Source organism: Rhea americana, unplaced genomic scaffold (genome assembly GCF_003343005.1).
Source record: "Rhea americana isolate MKP2758 unplaced genomic scaffold, rheAme1 scaffold_14, whole genome shotgun sequence".
Lineage (NCBI taxonomy): Eukaryota > Metazoa > Chordata > Aves > Rheiformes > Rheidae > Rhea > Rhea americana.
Window position 1 is genome coordinate 6,364,452 of NW_028185483.1, and position 14,969 is coordinate 6,379,420.

Consider the following 14,969-nt stretch of genomic DNA (forward strand, 5'->3'; position numbering starts at 1 on the left):
ACAGAAAAATCATTTTTTTTAGCATGTGCTTGGAGGCCTGTTCGTTTTCAGGACTTCAGCCCACCACTCTGGGGAGAGCTCGTTTTCTTTTTTTTCTTTTTTCTTTTTTTTTAAAAATAAGTAAATGCAGTGTAGCACAAAGGCTGATAACGCCCGAGCTAGAAATAAGCTTTAAAAAAGAAGTGTCATGAGTGTGTTTAAACACTGATTTACACTGACAAGGATTGAATGCAGAAAAGTACCTGGTTCTGTTTGCAGTGCAAGTTCTTTTAAAAGCATAAGAAGAAATATGCTTGGGTATTTGACCAAGGACAGATTAAAAAATAAATTACAGTCCTGTTCCCAGATTAAAAAAAAAAAGTCCAGTGCCAGTGTTGGCGTTAATAATTAATCCAAGCAATCAGCTGACGATCGATCAAATAGGCTTGGTATTTTAAATTGAACATTCTCCAATCTAAACCTAACCTTATGCATATAGACCAAACAGGTTTGGCACATTTAGTGGAATATTCCCTGATCTAAACCTAACCTTTTGCTGATTAGAGAGTATGTAACTGATTCAAGCTACATCCCGTAAATCTTCTCACCCTGTCGCGTGTCGTGATCGTTGCTGGGGCTCTGCTGACCGGAGGCTCTAGGGAATCGTGAGAGAYGAGCCCCTCGGGGAAGCCGGGGCTGGAGCTGGCGCGGCCGCCCAGCGCCTGCTCTTCGGGAGCAGCCCGGCCCCGTCGGCGGAGGGTCGTCGCTGCCGGCACGGCCGTGCTTGGGGGCCTCCAGCAGCGGCTAACTGGCCGCTCGGCACCTCCGAGCCCTGGAAGACAGAACCAGTCACTTCAAGGCATAACGCCGTTAACAGAGCTATTTGCCCGCGTTATTGGTGTCGCAGGGCGATCTCTGCATTCGGACTTATCTTTTACTTGTGCTTTTTATTTTCTGGAAACGCGTGCAATGAGATAAGGCCAGGAGCTAGAAGGACGAGGGGGAGAGAGAGTGGAAGCAATGTCAGTGAAGGGAAGCAGCTGAGGGCTGCGGCATTTAGCAAAGGGGAATTGCTGGCTGACAGTCTAGCGAAGACCCGACTGTTTGCTCCGTGTATGCCGGTGAAGTTTGTCTAATAAGGACAACGTGATTTACTGTGCTGCTAAATCACTGATGTGTGGCAATTAAAGAATTAAAATGTCTTTTGCCCGTCAGGGTTTAACAAGCAAGTGCTGCAAATGTTATCATTTTCTGATACAAAAAGGTGGTACTTCCAAGTTTGTTAGAACTCAGGGAATTTGGATATGAAATACTCCTTAGACTGTTAAGAGCCTTGGATGAGTTTCATTGCAGACCATGTGGGCAGGACTGGCACCATTTTGTGATTTCAGAGCGCTCCTGCATGGGAAGGAGCATGCGATGCAGGAAGAGAAAACCAASCCGTATGCACTTTCACACTGCTGAAGGGTTTTGACGTTACTGCCTCMGTTCTGCCCTGTTTCAGTTCCGCCTCTGCAAGGCTGCAGAGAGCTTCCTGYGCCTCGGAAAGGACCCTGCGTCGAGGGCAGGCGACCGCGGGGCTCCCCGTCTCCGGCGGCCTGGAAAGGTGTGCGGAGCTGAAGAGAGCAAGGGCTGGGGGCACGCAGAGCGCTGCCGGGGCAGAGGCTTCGTGGCCTTGAGGGCACGAGGGTTGGGGGGGGGGGAAGAGGATCCCAAAAGGCAGGTCGCAGTATTCAACACCTCAGTCCAGCATCACGCCTTCCTCTCTCACTCGAATTCCTCTTCATTCCAGTCCTTTTAACCAGCATGAAGGACGTGTTTCTTTGCTTTATCTAATTGAATTAGGTAGTTWTATTAAAATTGGCATACAGTAAGCTGGCAAAACGGTTATCGCTTACAATAACAGTGCCTGGGCGGCGAGCGTGGCTCAGCATCCTTTCTGACAAAGAAAAATCMCTCTTGAACCAGAGCAAGTGAGCTGAATTTGCAAAAATGTTACCTTTTATTCTTCTGCTGGACCTCTGAGATGGCTCCCAAGCGGACTCGCTTTGGAGGACAATGGCGCCGTTGTGCGCGGCTGGCAGCAGGCCTTCGCACAGCTTGCCTCAACGAACATTTTGTCAGGACGTTCTTGCGTTGCCAATCTCCTATGCTAACATCCCCCAACTTGGAGCTAATTAGTAATGCATAACAGAGGAACGGCGGCTTTTCTTTTTCTCTTCCCCAAAAGAATAATTTGCGCTGAGAACAATAACTCTTGGCACTAGGAGAAGAATTGGCCACAAAAATGTTTTCCTTTCTTATAGTAAGGATGCAGTGGGAGGAATGGACCATTTTCTGGAGGTTCACTGGGGATTGTTAGCATGTAGAGCATGAAATATTGCACTGARAATAGTTATTTGACTGACTGCCCCTGTTCCTGAAAATGTGCTTTTCTACTCTGCTCTTTACTGTATGTTATGTCAGAATTGGCTATACTTATTATAGCTCTGCTATAAAAACCAATGATTTACAGGACCACACTCTGTCGTCCCACCCACTGTGCATTAGTTTATCRTTTGAAGTTCCTCTACTTTACTTTCCTTTCTCCTCCACCCACACCTCTGTCCCCTGCTAACTCGCTTGTGGAGGCTGCTGCTGTCCGAGCCCCTTAGAGGAGGTTTGAGAACAGGACTGTGAGCAATGCAGTGGCCTCCTTCAGGCTACATCTCTTCTGAAGATGGTACAAGTGAAATTAGCTGTGTTTGAACAAACAGATTCATTCCTCTTTTACAGCTAAGAATGGCTCAATTCAAAATCTAATTTACAGTGTAGATCTGGAGGAAGCACTTAATTACACACCAAGGAGGAGAAAGTCATGAAGGGGGAAAACAACAGCAAGCCCAGACAACATAGACACAAACGTATGCTGTGAAAAGCCACAAGGACTGATGCAGGCAGTATAACTATGTACTAAAAATTGCATTTTTTTTCCTTTTATTCCCTTCTTGCTTGAATGAAGACAGCCACTGTGCATTAATGCTGCTCTGAACAAAGCCCTGTCATCTTCTGGGGCTGACTTTGTATTCAGTGATATTAAAATAATTTCTAATTAAAATTAAGGCTGTCTGAATTCACTTAGAGGATATGGTCACCCCTAGTTTTTGATAACTTATTCTCCACACACTACTYCTCATCAGTGGGTATTGTGCTTTGTTGTATTCGCTGTGAGTCTGACAGYCATCTCATGCCGAAGTAATTCAGTGAGATTACTTTCAATTTTACATCAGCATAAATCAGATAAGAATTATGCTTGCTTCTTTTATGGAAGTTTCCAAATTTTCGTGTTAATTACAGAAGTTTAATGAAATGAATATAGCAGTAAGCCTGAGTATTAGCTCCTATTTTTGCTCTAGAACTTCTTACAATTGCTTCTTGACCTATCATAGCTCTTGGACCTCTGGGATTTGATTATTTGTGAAACGTCGYTTCTTATGGTTCCTTATTAGAAAGAGGAATGAATTCTGCCCACAGAGAAGTTCTCATCAACTTAGATAAAATTGAACACGTACAATTTATAAGGCTTTGATTGCCAAATGTGATCTCTGTAGTATATTCAATTGGTGGGTTGACAGACTACAAGACTGAGGGGGAGGGTCTTGTCTGTGTATTACTCTGTTTTTAGGATGCAGTTCAGTTCATCATGTGAACAATCCTTGTCCTTTCTTTCCATGAAAGCTTGTATTAACTTGACTACAATTTCCATTTAGCATGATAAATTTGCAAAGTAAAGGCACATTTAAGCAATGAAGTCTTACTGAAATGGCCATTTGTTTGCACACAACAAAAAATGTTGATGCAACTACACTGGAAAATATTTCCCTGAAAGCAGTTTTGGGTTTTGTTTCAAAAATAACTGGTTTTCTTCAGCATAGCTGCAAGGCAATGTCAAAATGTGCTTGACCATTTCAAATTTGATCTTGATGGGATCAAACTTTAGCTAAATGTGGTTATAAATTACCATCAAAGAGAGTTTGGAGGCTGAAATAATAGTAGTATTACAAGAACACTGAGAGTGACAGAGAACATGTCACTTTTATCATTGATGGAAATGAATATTGACACGAAGGATTTTCTAAAGAACTGTGACTTGTGTATTGCTTTAGTAGTAAAAGTAACCATGGTTTTAAAAAATGCCATGTGGCATTTAAGACATTTATATATAAATTAGTGCATGCTCAGTGCCAGAACTCTTTAAGGAACACATTTAAGGAACCAGAAAGACCTGAAGCCTTTGCTCCAACTTCAGGACTTGAGACTACRGGTCTGTGGCCACCTGAGAGGGCAGCTGGGCCGGAGATGGCCTGTGGGGTTACACACTGGGGCAGAAACTGTGTGCAGATTGTGCCAGGCTCCCCCTGTAAGGCCATACATAGGATCCAATAGTCACATTCTTGTCCAGTCTAGAGATGATCTCCCCTCCTGAGAAATGTAATAAAACATTATGTTACCACTATTATACTTTATCTGAGAGCATCAGTGTGTTTTAGTACATTAAGTCTCCCATCCGCTAATAAATGTACTTTATAGAACAATGCATGAAACCACAGAGATTGCATGTAAGAAATAAGATTGTGTTGGTTATAAAAGTCAGTTTTCCTATTTTATTTATATGTTTTAATTTATAAGCATGACTTTCAATTTTGCATAATACTTAGGAGTTTCTCCTCAATAAATATCCAGTCAAATGAGATACTRTACCTTTGGGTAAGGTTCTTCAGTACCTTCTGATTACCACTAATGTCAGCAGTTTTGGGGGAGATTTCTGAGCAGTTTCAGAGTAATGTGCTGTGTCTTGCAAGAATGTATGTTTTTAAGGAACAGCAATGTAGAAGAGACTCCAAGAATTTTCAGGCACAGTTATTAAACTGTTTCCTGTTCTTCTAGTTGGAGTGATTAACTGTGCTATGAGTCTCACATGGGTGGTTGTGGCAGAGTGTCCAGAGTCTGCAGTTCTGCTTCTCTGAAGAAAAGCAAGATGCAGAGTTGAAGAGGCTGGCAGAGTATGCCTTTGCTACAGTCCAGGTTGGGACTGAGCCATGTGAAAACTCTGGGGAGCTTTACCACAGTTTTTGTTAAACAGGCAGTGGCATTTTGGCAGTAGGGTCCTGAGCTGTGAGCATGCATGTGGGATCCTGAGTGGGCTTGTGCAGTCTGGATACCATGAATCCGCAGTTTCATTGGTRTGAATAACGGCTGTCTTGATTAAAGGTAGTTGGAGTGTTTTCTTCTGTGCTGCAGATACGGTTCTTTACTGCATTGCAGAYAAACTGTATATATAATTGCATTTATGTACATACATGTTTACTTATCCTTGAGCAGAGAAAGACAAAGGCAGCATGTAGGATGGTGGCTGTGGTACAAGGTTTTCTTTGGGCAATAGCAGGTTCCCGGAGAAGAGATGCATCTTGCTGGTTTGCTAGAAACCAAGAGAAGTTTCTAACTGCTTGGTGGGATATCTCATGGTCTTGACTTCAGCAGCTTGCGGTAGAGTATGTTGTCTTGAAATTAAATGCATGCCTGTGTACTGCCCAAATAGTTGGAGAAGCTGTCTGTGACTCTGTTCGGTGATACCGATATCATACATGTTTGAGTTTCTCACCCTGGCTAATGTTAGGTGAACTAGATTTACCTTGAGTAACYACTAAAAGTTGGAGAGGGTGGTGTATCCCTAACCCTCTAAATAATAATATTAAAAAAACCTTCTTCTATTATGGCCTGCATTAGCTCTTTGAGGGTCTGACTTCATTTTGTTTATTTTCAGTAAGATGAAACATGGAACAGTTAATGCACACAAATCCATAAGCAGTACAGTAATCTGTGACAAAAATGGCTACGTGTCCAGCAACCATGGAGGGAGGGAGGGGAGCGAAATTTTAGCCAAATATTCAGAGCAAAAAACCTTGCGCCTTTCTTTGGTGCTTTGAAGTTTCTGGGAGCATACTGCAGAGCAAGAGCTTAAGGTTTTACATGGCTCTAATTGGTGACTGGGAAAAGGAGGTGTATTTGTGTGTCAGCTGGAAAAACATTTCTTTAAGGATTCAGCTCTGTTGATCTTGGAGCCAATTTCAAATTGGCTGACTTGCAAAACAGCCCTTGAAACCTGGATACTGTTTCAGAATGACTGCTGTCAAAACAGTTGAAAAAATAAACAAAATCATATATGTCTTTCCCTGTAGCATATGCAGAAAAACTGCTCCAGCAGCAGCATGGCTCACCCTTATAAATGTTGTGCCATCAGCATCCAACTGTGCAGATGTAGGACTTCTTCCTCTAGGAATGCATGTGCATCCCTTTGGGTTTGCTGAAGCATTATCCAAACTCAAATATATAATATTTTCTTGGGAATTGAACTGCATTTTACATGCTCTAGTGGTCTCATCAAACAGTCTGGAAGGATTGCGGTTGGCTGCTATACGTGTTCAAAAACATAGGCACAATCGCACCTTTAAAATTTTTTTTAGCAGGTTCGTGTGAGCTGGAGATGGGAGAGAGAGCACTTGTCCACAGAAACCGATGGGATTTCTGTTGCCTTTCCTCCCAACCTGCCCTGTGCAATTTCATCCAGTTGCTCCAGATGTACCCTTGCGTTTACAGGATGATTCAAGCTTGAAGAGTTTGCAATCTAATTCATCTTTGGGCTCAGCTTTTGTGAGGATGTGTTTACATGCTGAGCTCTATAGTTATGAAGAATCTGTAGCCTAGTGGTTTGTAGACCTCAAGCCTAAAAAAAACTGCTCACAAATTGGAATTTTTGGTATTAAAGGCCAAAAACAAAGTGGAAAAACTCAAAGGCAAACCCTGTTTAGATTAAACAGATTTTGTGCTTCTGTGTGTCAGCAAAGCAGGAAATAACAAATGCTTACTTTGGTGTTGACTGATTTATTCTTTTTCTGATCTGAAGCAAAAATGATTTTTGGATTATTTCACATATTCTTGTCCTCTTTGGGATTTATTCTTAAAAATGCCATTTCAGACAGGTTGTAAACTTTCCTTTTTGAAAATGCGAGAGCAAGGTGTCTTGAACAAATGAATACTTTATTGTGAAAATGTCAAAGTAAGAATTTAAAGCTCTTAAGAGTCCTCTGCCGTGCCCTGGTTTAAAAACTATTTGCTGAATTTAGCAGGGATCTGTGCGCGGTTTTGGTTCCCTGGAAACCCCCCTGCTCCGGGGGCGTGGAGATGCTCAGACGCGCGCGTTGGGCTCTTCTTGCGCCTCGGATGGAAGGAGACCTCGCGGGCAAGGAAGCGGGGCGCAAGCGTGATGCGCCGGATAACGGCCTCGTCCGACCGCGGATTTGGGGCGGGATGTGGCGGGCGGCCCGGGGGGGGGCGGCTCGCGGGGCTCGGGCAGGCGGGAGCCCGCGGCCGCAGGAGGGAAGGGGGCGGCTGGCGAGGGCGCGAACGCCCTGCGCGACGTCCCTGAAAGAGCGAGCGGAGGGAAGGAGCAAGCGGGGTGGAGAGGAGGGAATACTCCACCTCGGTGGATAAAAGGGATCTGGAGGCTGGAAAAGCATCTTGTGGTTAAAAAGTGCCTTTGTGGGAGCTGCTTCTACTGCCGGTGACACCGGTAGCTGTGAAGAAGCGGTGAAACTCCTCTGCGCGGGCRGGGAGTCGCGCGAGCTGTTTGCGCAGGGGAGGCCCCGGGACCCCCGCCAAGGGCCGAGCCGTGCTGCGCCGGGAGCTGCGAACGGCAGAAGAGCCCTGGCAGCTTTAAAAATAATTATCTGGCAATTTAAGTGTACTTATATAGCACTGTAGGGAAGCCGTTTACAAGAGTCCAAGGAATACGTTATGGCTTAARGAGGAGGATGTAGGTGGGAAGTGAGGAATAACTGAGACATGGCAAGAAACAAATTCGGCACACGGAGTTGTAGCTATTAGTCCTACACAGGAAATATTGGGAACAGATTTCCCAACGTGTGGCAGAAAGAGAGTAGGTTCGTTCTTCTTTCCTGAGGTTCAGTTTAGATAAAGATTCAAAATAGACAAACGCAGCTCGGATGCCCAGGAGGGAGGAGAGCCTGGGCTGGACGACGGCAAGGCAGCCCGGCCTGAGGCGTGCGGGCGGCGCGCGCCCCGACGCCCGTGTCGCTGGGAGTCGCGGCGCCGCCCGYGGCCTAAACGCCTTCCCCGCGCGCGGCCCGGGCCCGGCTCGAGGCAGGGCTGCCGACCGGGGAGCGGTTTGCTGATCGCCGTTTTCACAAGCTGCGGTAGCTCAGCTTCGTCTCTGCAAGAGGCTYCTGTTCTGCCCTTTCGCTTAGTGCGAGGTCGCAGGGCAACTGATCTGGCGTTTGGCGCCGTTTGCAGTTGGAGGGGTGGAAACCTYGGGTGAGGAGCTGCCACGGCTGCAGGTGTGGCTTCGCTCCCCCTGCCCTTCTCCACCCCCTCCCCCCCCCAAAAAAAAAAAAAAAAAAGATTGCCAGTTGCACTTGTGAGGAACAAGTCTTTGTACGGCCTCCGTCTTTGTACGGCCCTATTTACAGTGTGCAAAGCGCTCGCTATACGCGAGGCTTAACGAGTCCTCAGGTCCCGAGGGTTGCTCTGGCTGAGGCTGAGAACTGTTGACAGGCTGCATAGGTGAACTGTTTGCTTCCGTCCCCAGCTCGCTGAAAGGCTGCGCTTGTGCTATCTCTGCAGATACGGGTGGTGAAAGGGCACGCTGCGTGATAGGAATGGGAATTCCCTGAGAAAACCCTGCTGTGAAATGCGGGACGTGCAGCTGCCCCAAGAAGTTTCTTGGCTTTTGTAGCCTTGCTCATGGAAACCGCTGAGCTTCAGTAAAAGTAATYGCGTATAATGAAGGTTACCTGTGCTATGGGGCCATTTTCAGGAAGAAAGTCCCCTACAGCTATTAAAAGAAAAAAAGAAAGAAAAAAAAAAAACAAACCAAAAAACCCCAAACCCAACCCCAAACCCCCAAAACTTCAGTTTATAAAGGAATTAGGTTTCCTATTTATGAGAATAGATAAGCCTATTAGTATTGCAGTAACCCATGGTCAATACAAGCATTACTTCATCTTTTCAATAACCTTTCAACATGTGGGGAAGGCTTAATCTTTCTTTGGCTGTGTCTGGCTAATTGTAATGCTAATTGGAGTAAGAGTTTGGGGGCTATTGACCTTCGTGCTTCAGCGAGAGCTGCAGGCGCCCAGCGCCTTGCAGGACGCAGCCTTTAGGTTGACTCTTGCTGGTGTAAATCAGGAGTAAAAATCCTTAGTTGTTCTGACACAGTTTATGATGGAAAGGAGGAGAGACAGGACCCCTGAGTGAGTTTTGTATTTATTTATTTATTTTTATTGGTGATATTGGCTATCGCAGTGACTGTCTGCATGTGTGAAAGATTAATGGCGAACAAGTCAGGGAATAAAAGGAGAGAAACGTGTCAGGGAAACRGCACGTGCAGCGCTTGTGCGGCGAGGGGTGAGGAGGGGAGATGGGCAAGATAGCTAATATGGCTTCTCTCATCATGCTTAATTTTTTGACGAGGTGGAAGCCTGAAGAGTCAGCCGGAGGCGGCAGACTTTCTTTTCTGATCCCCCGGCACTCTCCCCTTCCCCGGTGTGGCTGGGGGGACCTGGCGTTGGTCGTCGCCCCAGGTGACGGGGGAGCGGGAGGGATTTGCGGCTCGGAAGTGGAGGGTTTAGAAGTCGGCCGCAATTCCCGCTGGAGCGGCTTTGGTTTGAGCGCGTTTGGCGTGCAGTTGGCAAGCTTTCCGGCGACCGGGGAGAGACGCCAGACTAACGAAGATACTTGCCCTTATGCTCGGTCGGGCGCAGAGCGGGCCCCCGGGGGTGCCTCTCCCGGACCGGGGGTGCTGCGAGATGCACGGCCCCTCCAGGGGTTTGAGGCGATCCCCTTTCTCTCAGAGATCAGAGAAATTATCTGGTATTCGTCTACCGGCTTCTTAAAAGTCCTGAAGTCAAATTGGTGCCCTCCTCATTAAAAATATATATATTTCAAATGTGTAAAAATTCAAGGGAAAAACTTTGAAGAAAACTGAAACGTTTCCTTATAAGTAAAACTAAGGGAACACTAGCTCTAGTGCTAGCAGATAAGGTTTGATTGGGGACAGAATTCATATCCTGTGCCTTTTCAAAAGGGAAAATTTCTCTTTCTTTTCTACATAAGCTCTCTCACATGCATTCTTTTATTTTTTCCAAACTTTGCTTCTCCAACCAAGCTTGAGGAGTTTGCCAAGTTCTCCCAGTTGTACAAGTSTAATTGTATAGGTTTCCTTTGACATAAAGGGACATAATACTTGAAAATGTCTGTTTTGTTGTGTAAGGGGATAAAATGAATGCATTTGCCAAATGGACAGCGTGTATGAATGACTTGTGATTTTGTTTTTAACAGGAATCTGCCAGCTATGTGCAGCTGGATGTATAATTTATGCTGAATAATTTATGCAAGAAATTCCCCCTCCCCCATTCTTCTCTTAACATAATTTTAATTTCAGGCTTAACCCCAGTTTAACAGATGTGTTTGCACCATGAACACATTAATAGACAGTTCTCCTTCCGTTAACTAGTGTGAGCTTCCTGGCTTTGTCATCATGTTCCCATTTAAACCCCTGGGGGTTTTGAGACCTTGTCATGGGAAAAAAATTATTCTTATGGAGCAGAGCTTATGTGGGGTGAGGCTGATGCCGAGCCAGCAAAAATAGGAAGTGAGTTGGTTTGGAGACACTGGAGTTCATGCGATAAATAACACTCTGCGCCACTGCTTGCGTTGGTGGAGCAGGGAGATGCTTCTCCGTTCTTATCCCTGAGGTGCTGGGCATGGCTTGAGACCCTGGCTGGGCTGCTGGCCCTGGGGGCTGAGGCTCTGGGAGCCATCTGCAAGCATATAGCCAAGGCTGCGTGGCAGGCGTCGGTGTTAACGGCCTATCTGGGGGCAGAGAGCAAATCCATGAAGATTTCTGCCATCTGATTGTGTTTTTGGCCATTCTGAACTGGAATGCAAACCTGATATTTTGTATGAGATGGGAACTGAATATCTTTCTTCATGATTTTAACCTTTTAGTTTTACTTTTAAACTTGGATATAGTGTGCAATATCAAATAATATCTTTCTATTCTAGTATTTAATRCAATAAGGAAATAAATACATGAAATCAGTCAAAGTAACAATCAAAATAATTAGTATTGACTTTGTTCYGCTGAGCTTTTAGGGAAAAGCTCATTAATGTTCAGCACATTACTGTACAAGGCTTGATTTTGYTGTAAAGGTGCTTTATGATTGCAAAGTGTTTGAGCAATATTTTTGATCGATTTTCTTTTTACTTCAAATGCCCTGCAATGGTGAGAGTTAATTTAACCATGCCTGAATCACTTTGAATCTTGTGGCTTAGATCTATTCTGTACTGCAGTGGAACAGCAAAGGCAAAGACCATTCAAGGGGAAATAAAATAACAAGACAGGCTATCAATGAATGCCAAAACCAAAGGACTCCAGCTCTGTCCTGTGAACCCTTGTACTGGCTTCGGCAGTTCTCTGCCCTGTTGAGACGAGATAGAAGATTTTATGCAAAGAAAAAAGGATGCAACTAAATCCTGGGGCAAGAGGGTTTATGACTGGACCTAGACACCTTCAAAGGGTTGATGCTTGCTGACCTTGATCTTTGCATCAATCATGTATTTTTAGAAGGTTTCTGAGGCAGCTCTGCCTCATCCGAAGACCTCCAGGAAGGCAAGCAGCCAGCGTGAGAGGAGTCTGGCCCTGGTGGGGGAATGTCTGCGTGGCACCGTGCTGGGCAATGGGCTGTGGAGCAGCAGGGGTCTCTGCAAGCTTTCAGGCTTTCCCTTGAGGAACGTGTGGGGAGGTGGGAGTGCCTGCGGCAGGAGGGCAGCAGGGCTGGTGCTGTCCATGACACCGTGGCAGGGAYGCTCCCGCGCAGCCTGTCTGGGCTCTGGGGACAGCCACCCGGAGCTCGGCAGTATGGACACGACCTTTTCCATGCAACTACAGCTTGAAACTGYTAAATTACTGCAGTGGTAGCTTAACTCTCTAATTATTCAGAGATATTAATTTCTAGGATAACACAAAATGCTTTTYATGTGGACTATGTGCAGGTAGATAATATATTAGAGAAGTTAGCTAGTTTATCTTTAATTAGAAAATCTTATAAGCCTACTTAGTTTGGCTCAGTTTTGGCCATCATTTAATACTTTGGAGCTACTTGACAGCAAATTTGTGTAATTCACAGAATTGTTTCACTGCAGTGCAAAATTGAAGCATTAGAGCTTCAATCCTCAATTCATGCCTGACGGAGAAACCTTGGAGATCCCATGAACTTCTTCCTCTGTGCTGTACACAGTATATCCCAGTATAAATTGCAGAGCTCATCTGTGTTTGTAGCTGCTTGTGGAGCATATTCTATCCATGCTTTTAGAATTTGGAAGAACAGATGGTGAAAGCTTAGTCTAAATAAATGAGTCCCAACCAGGGCTCTCAACATGAGTAAACCCTGGATGTTAAAACCTCAAAGAATCCAAGAGCTGCAGGCATTGCTTAGTGCTCTCTAAAATCCCACATTTCTATCCTTGCATTACTGTGTCTAAAATGAGATGTTTCTGTATTTGAAGGTTCKGAGAAAACCCCCATCAACTAAGGCTGTTAGGAGAAAGAGGCCAAACTGTACCGCAGGCATATGCTGGAGCAGCCATGAGAAAAAAGATTGCTGCAGCGCACGCTGGGCTTTCACACAAATCCTGGCCTTCCTGAGAAGTGGTGCAGACTGCTCCATGCTGCCTCAGGTGGGAGGMGAGACGCTAAGCAAAGGATGAAGTCACCAGTCCTCACACTTRCCCAGGGCTTAGCATGGTCCTTAGCATGTTTTCTTTTTTAATAGCTTGGAGGGAGTCAGTACTGCTTAGGTCTCCAGATTATTCCTTAAACAGTAGCTGAGTCATGCTGTGATGGAAATCAGTTTTGTCCTTTGAGTAGGGAGCTCGTTGTGCTGATCAGATTAAGACGCATTTTAATGCTGTGSTTTTGTTTTACTTCCAAGCCCTGTCAGGAGCAATGAGTGTTTTGGCACTAATTTCATTGCAACTGAAAGCTACAATAGGCTTCAATGTGAACAACGGGATATTCATCGCTTCTGAAAATCAGATCACTTAATTGGGAGCTCACAAATTTTAGGAGCTTAAGCTTAGTACTCAAAATAATAATAATAATAAAAAGATTTCAGATTAGTTTAACATGAAACAAATTTTTGGATAGCTTTTTTTTTGGGCTTTTCAAAAAAAAAAAAAAAAAAGAAAAAAAAGGAAAAAGTAGTAAAGCTGAAGCAGGTGCCCCTGCCTATTCTCCATTAGGCACCTGCATGAAATTGGGGAGAGACTGCATGTTGCCACCAGCTTCCTCATCTGCCCTAGCGCTGGTCACTGGGACTGGAGTGGCGCAGTTGCTCTGACTGTGTGCTAGCCTGGGTCACTCACTTAGCGTGTTTGTTAGTGTGGCAAATTCTGTGAGACTCGAACAACTTTTTAAGTATCTGGAAGTTATCACCAGACCTMGCCCTAAAGGTGCAACGGATGTCTCTAGTAGTCTTCCTTACTCCCATTTCAGGCTGCTCAGAATTTTTAAAATAAAACATCTAATGTAAGTCTTTGAGGGCATTTAGACCTCAATCACTCATGATACAACCAATTAAAAATYTTTAAGAGATAAGAGTCATTAAATCAATAATGAGCTGTGACCTTTTTAGTTAAGGGCACCCACAAATCTGATTTTCTTTAACAAACTCTGTCAATCATGTTTTAAATGGTTATGGAAAATGCTGTCAGGTATCTTGGGAATACCTTATTCAGACATCAGAGGACAACTGGTTAAGACATAAGAACTTTAAAAAAAATAACGGATTTTTTACTTTTTTTATGTGAACACATTTAGAATATGTCCTGGTGCGCATGTGAATGGCACGTGAAGTGTGCTGCTGCGGTTTGTCCCTTGTGGGAGTTGTGCAAATGTAAAGGAGGATTCCAAGGATTTACAGTTGTATCTGTTGAGGGGTAAAACCTCTGTATTGTGGTTATAGGAGGGTTCTTCCTTAGGAAACTTGGTTGAAATATGTACCTTTGGTTACAAACATACGCAGGTAGTAGCCCGTACGTGGCTTTGCAGCCAAAATCACGCAGTTTAGGATTATGCTATTAGAGCACCTAAACTACAGCAGGATTCAAGAAATCCCTTCCATGACCTTTCTGATTCTCAGTTCCTTGTTCTAAAACCTCAACTTAGAGCTAGACCATCACTTTTTGCAATGAACCACGTTGAGGTGAAGGCTATTCCTTTAAGCRTTTAGACTGTTAAATGTAGTGCTCTTTCTCTAGCCTGAAGTCCTTATTGGATAAAGTAGCAGTATTTTATTTATGCCCATCTGCTTGTGCTGCAGCACACACAGAAGCAGACGGCTGTGTAGTAAAGAATGATGTAAAGCAATAACTGGAATACACTCCTGGGCATACCCTACTGTTGCTGGCACCAGGATTTCAAGCCCTGCCGAGACTGCAGCAGGATGGTGTTAATTTGACTTACTCGGATTTGGAGTCCTCTGAGGCCTGAAATGATATTTGCTCTTCTGTTCCTCAGCTGTGATTTTTATAGGGGAATGATAGTGACCAGTAACACCAAAGTAAATGGGAAAACATTACCTGTGCTCTGACACTAGTGGAAAAAAAGTGTCTTCATGAGCAGAGTCCTTTCTATTGCATAGAGCTTGTGCCAACGTCTGTGGGCCAGGGTAGAAAGAGTCCACAGTGACCATTAACAGTGGAAGAGCTGGAGGGACGTCATTAGGAACATGAAGACAGTGGGTTTTCTCTGCAGAAATGTACGAGTCGGACTCGGCCGGAGGCTTTTCTCACACAGCAGTTGCAGTGGGCCCGTGCTGGGAGTGAAAGGGAGCCCTGGGGAGCAGAGCCAAAGCTGGAGATGTAGATTTCAG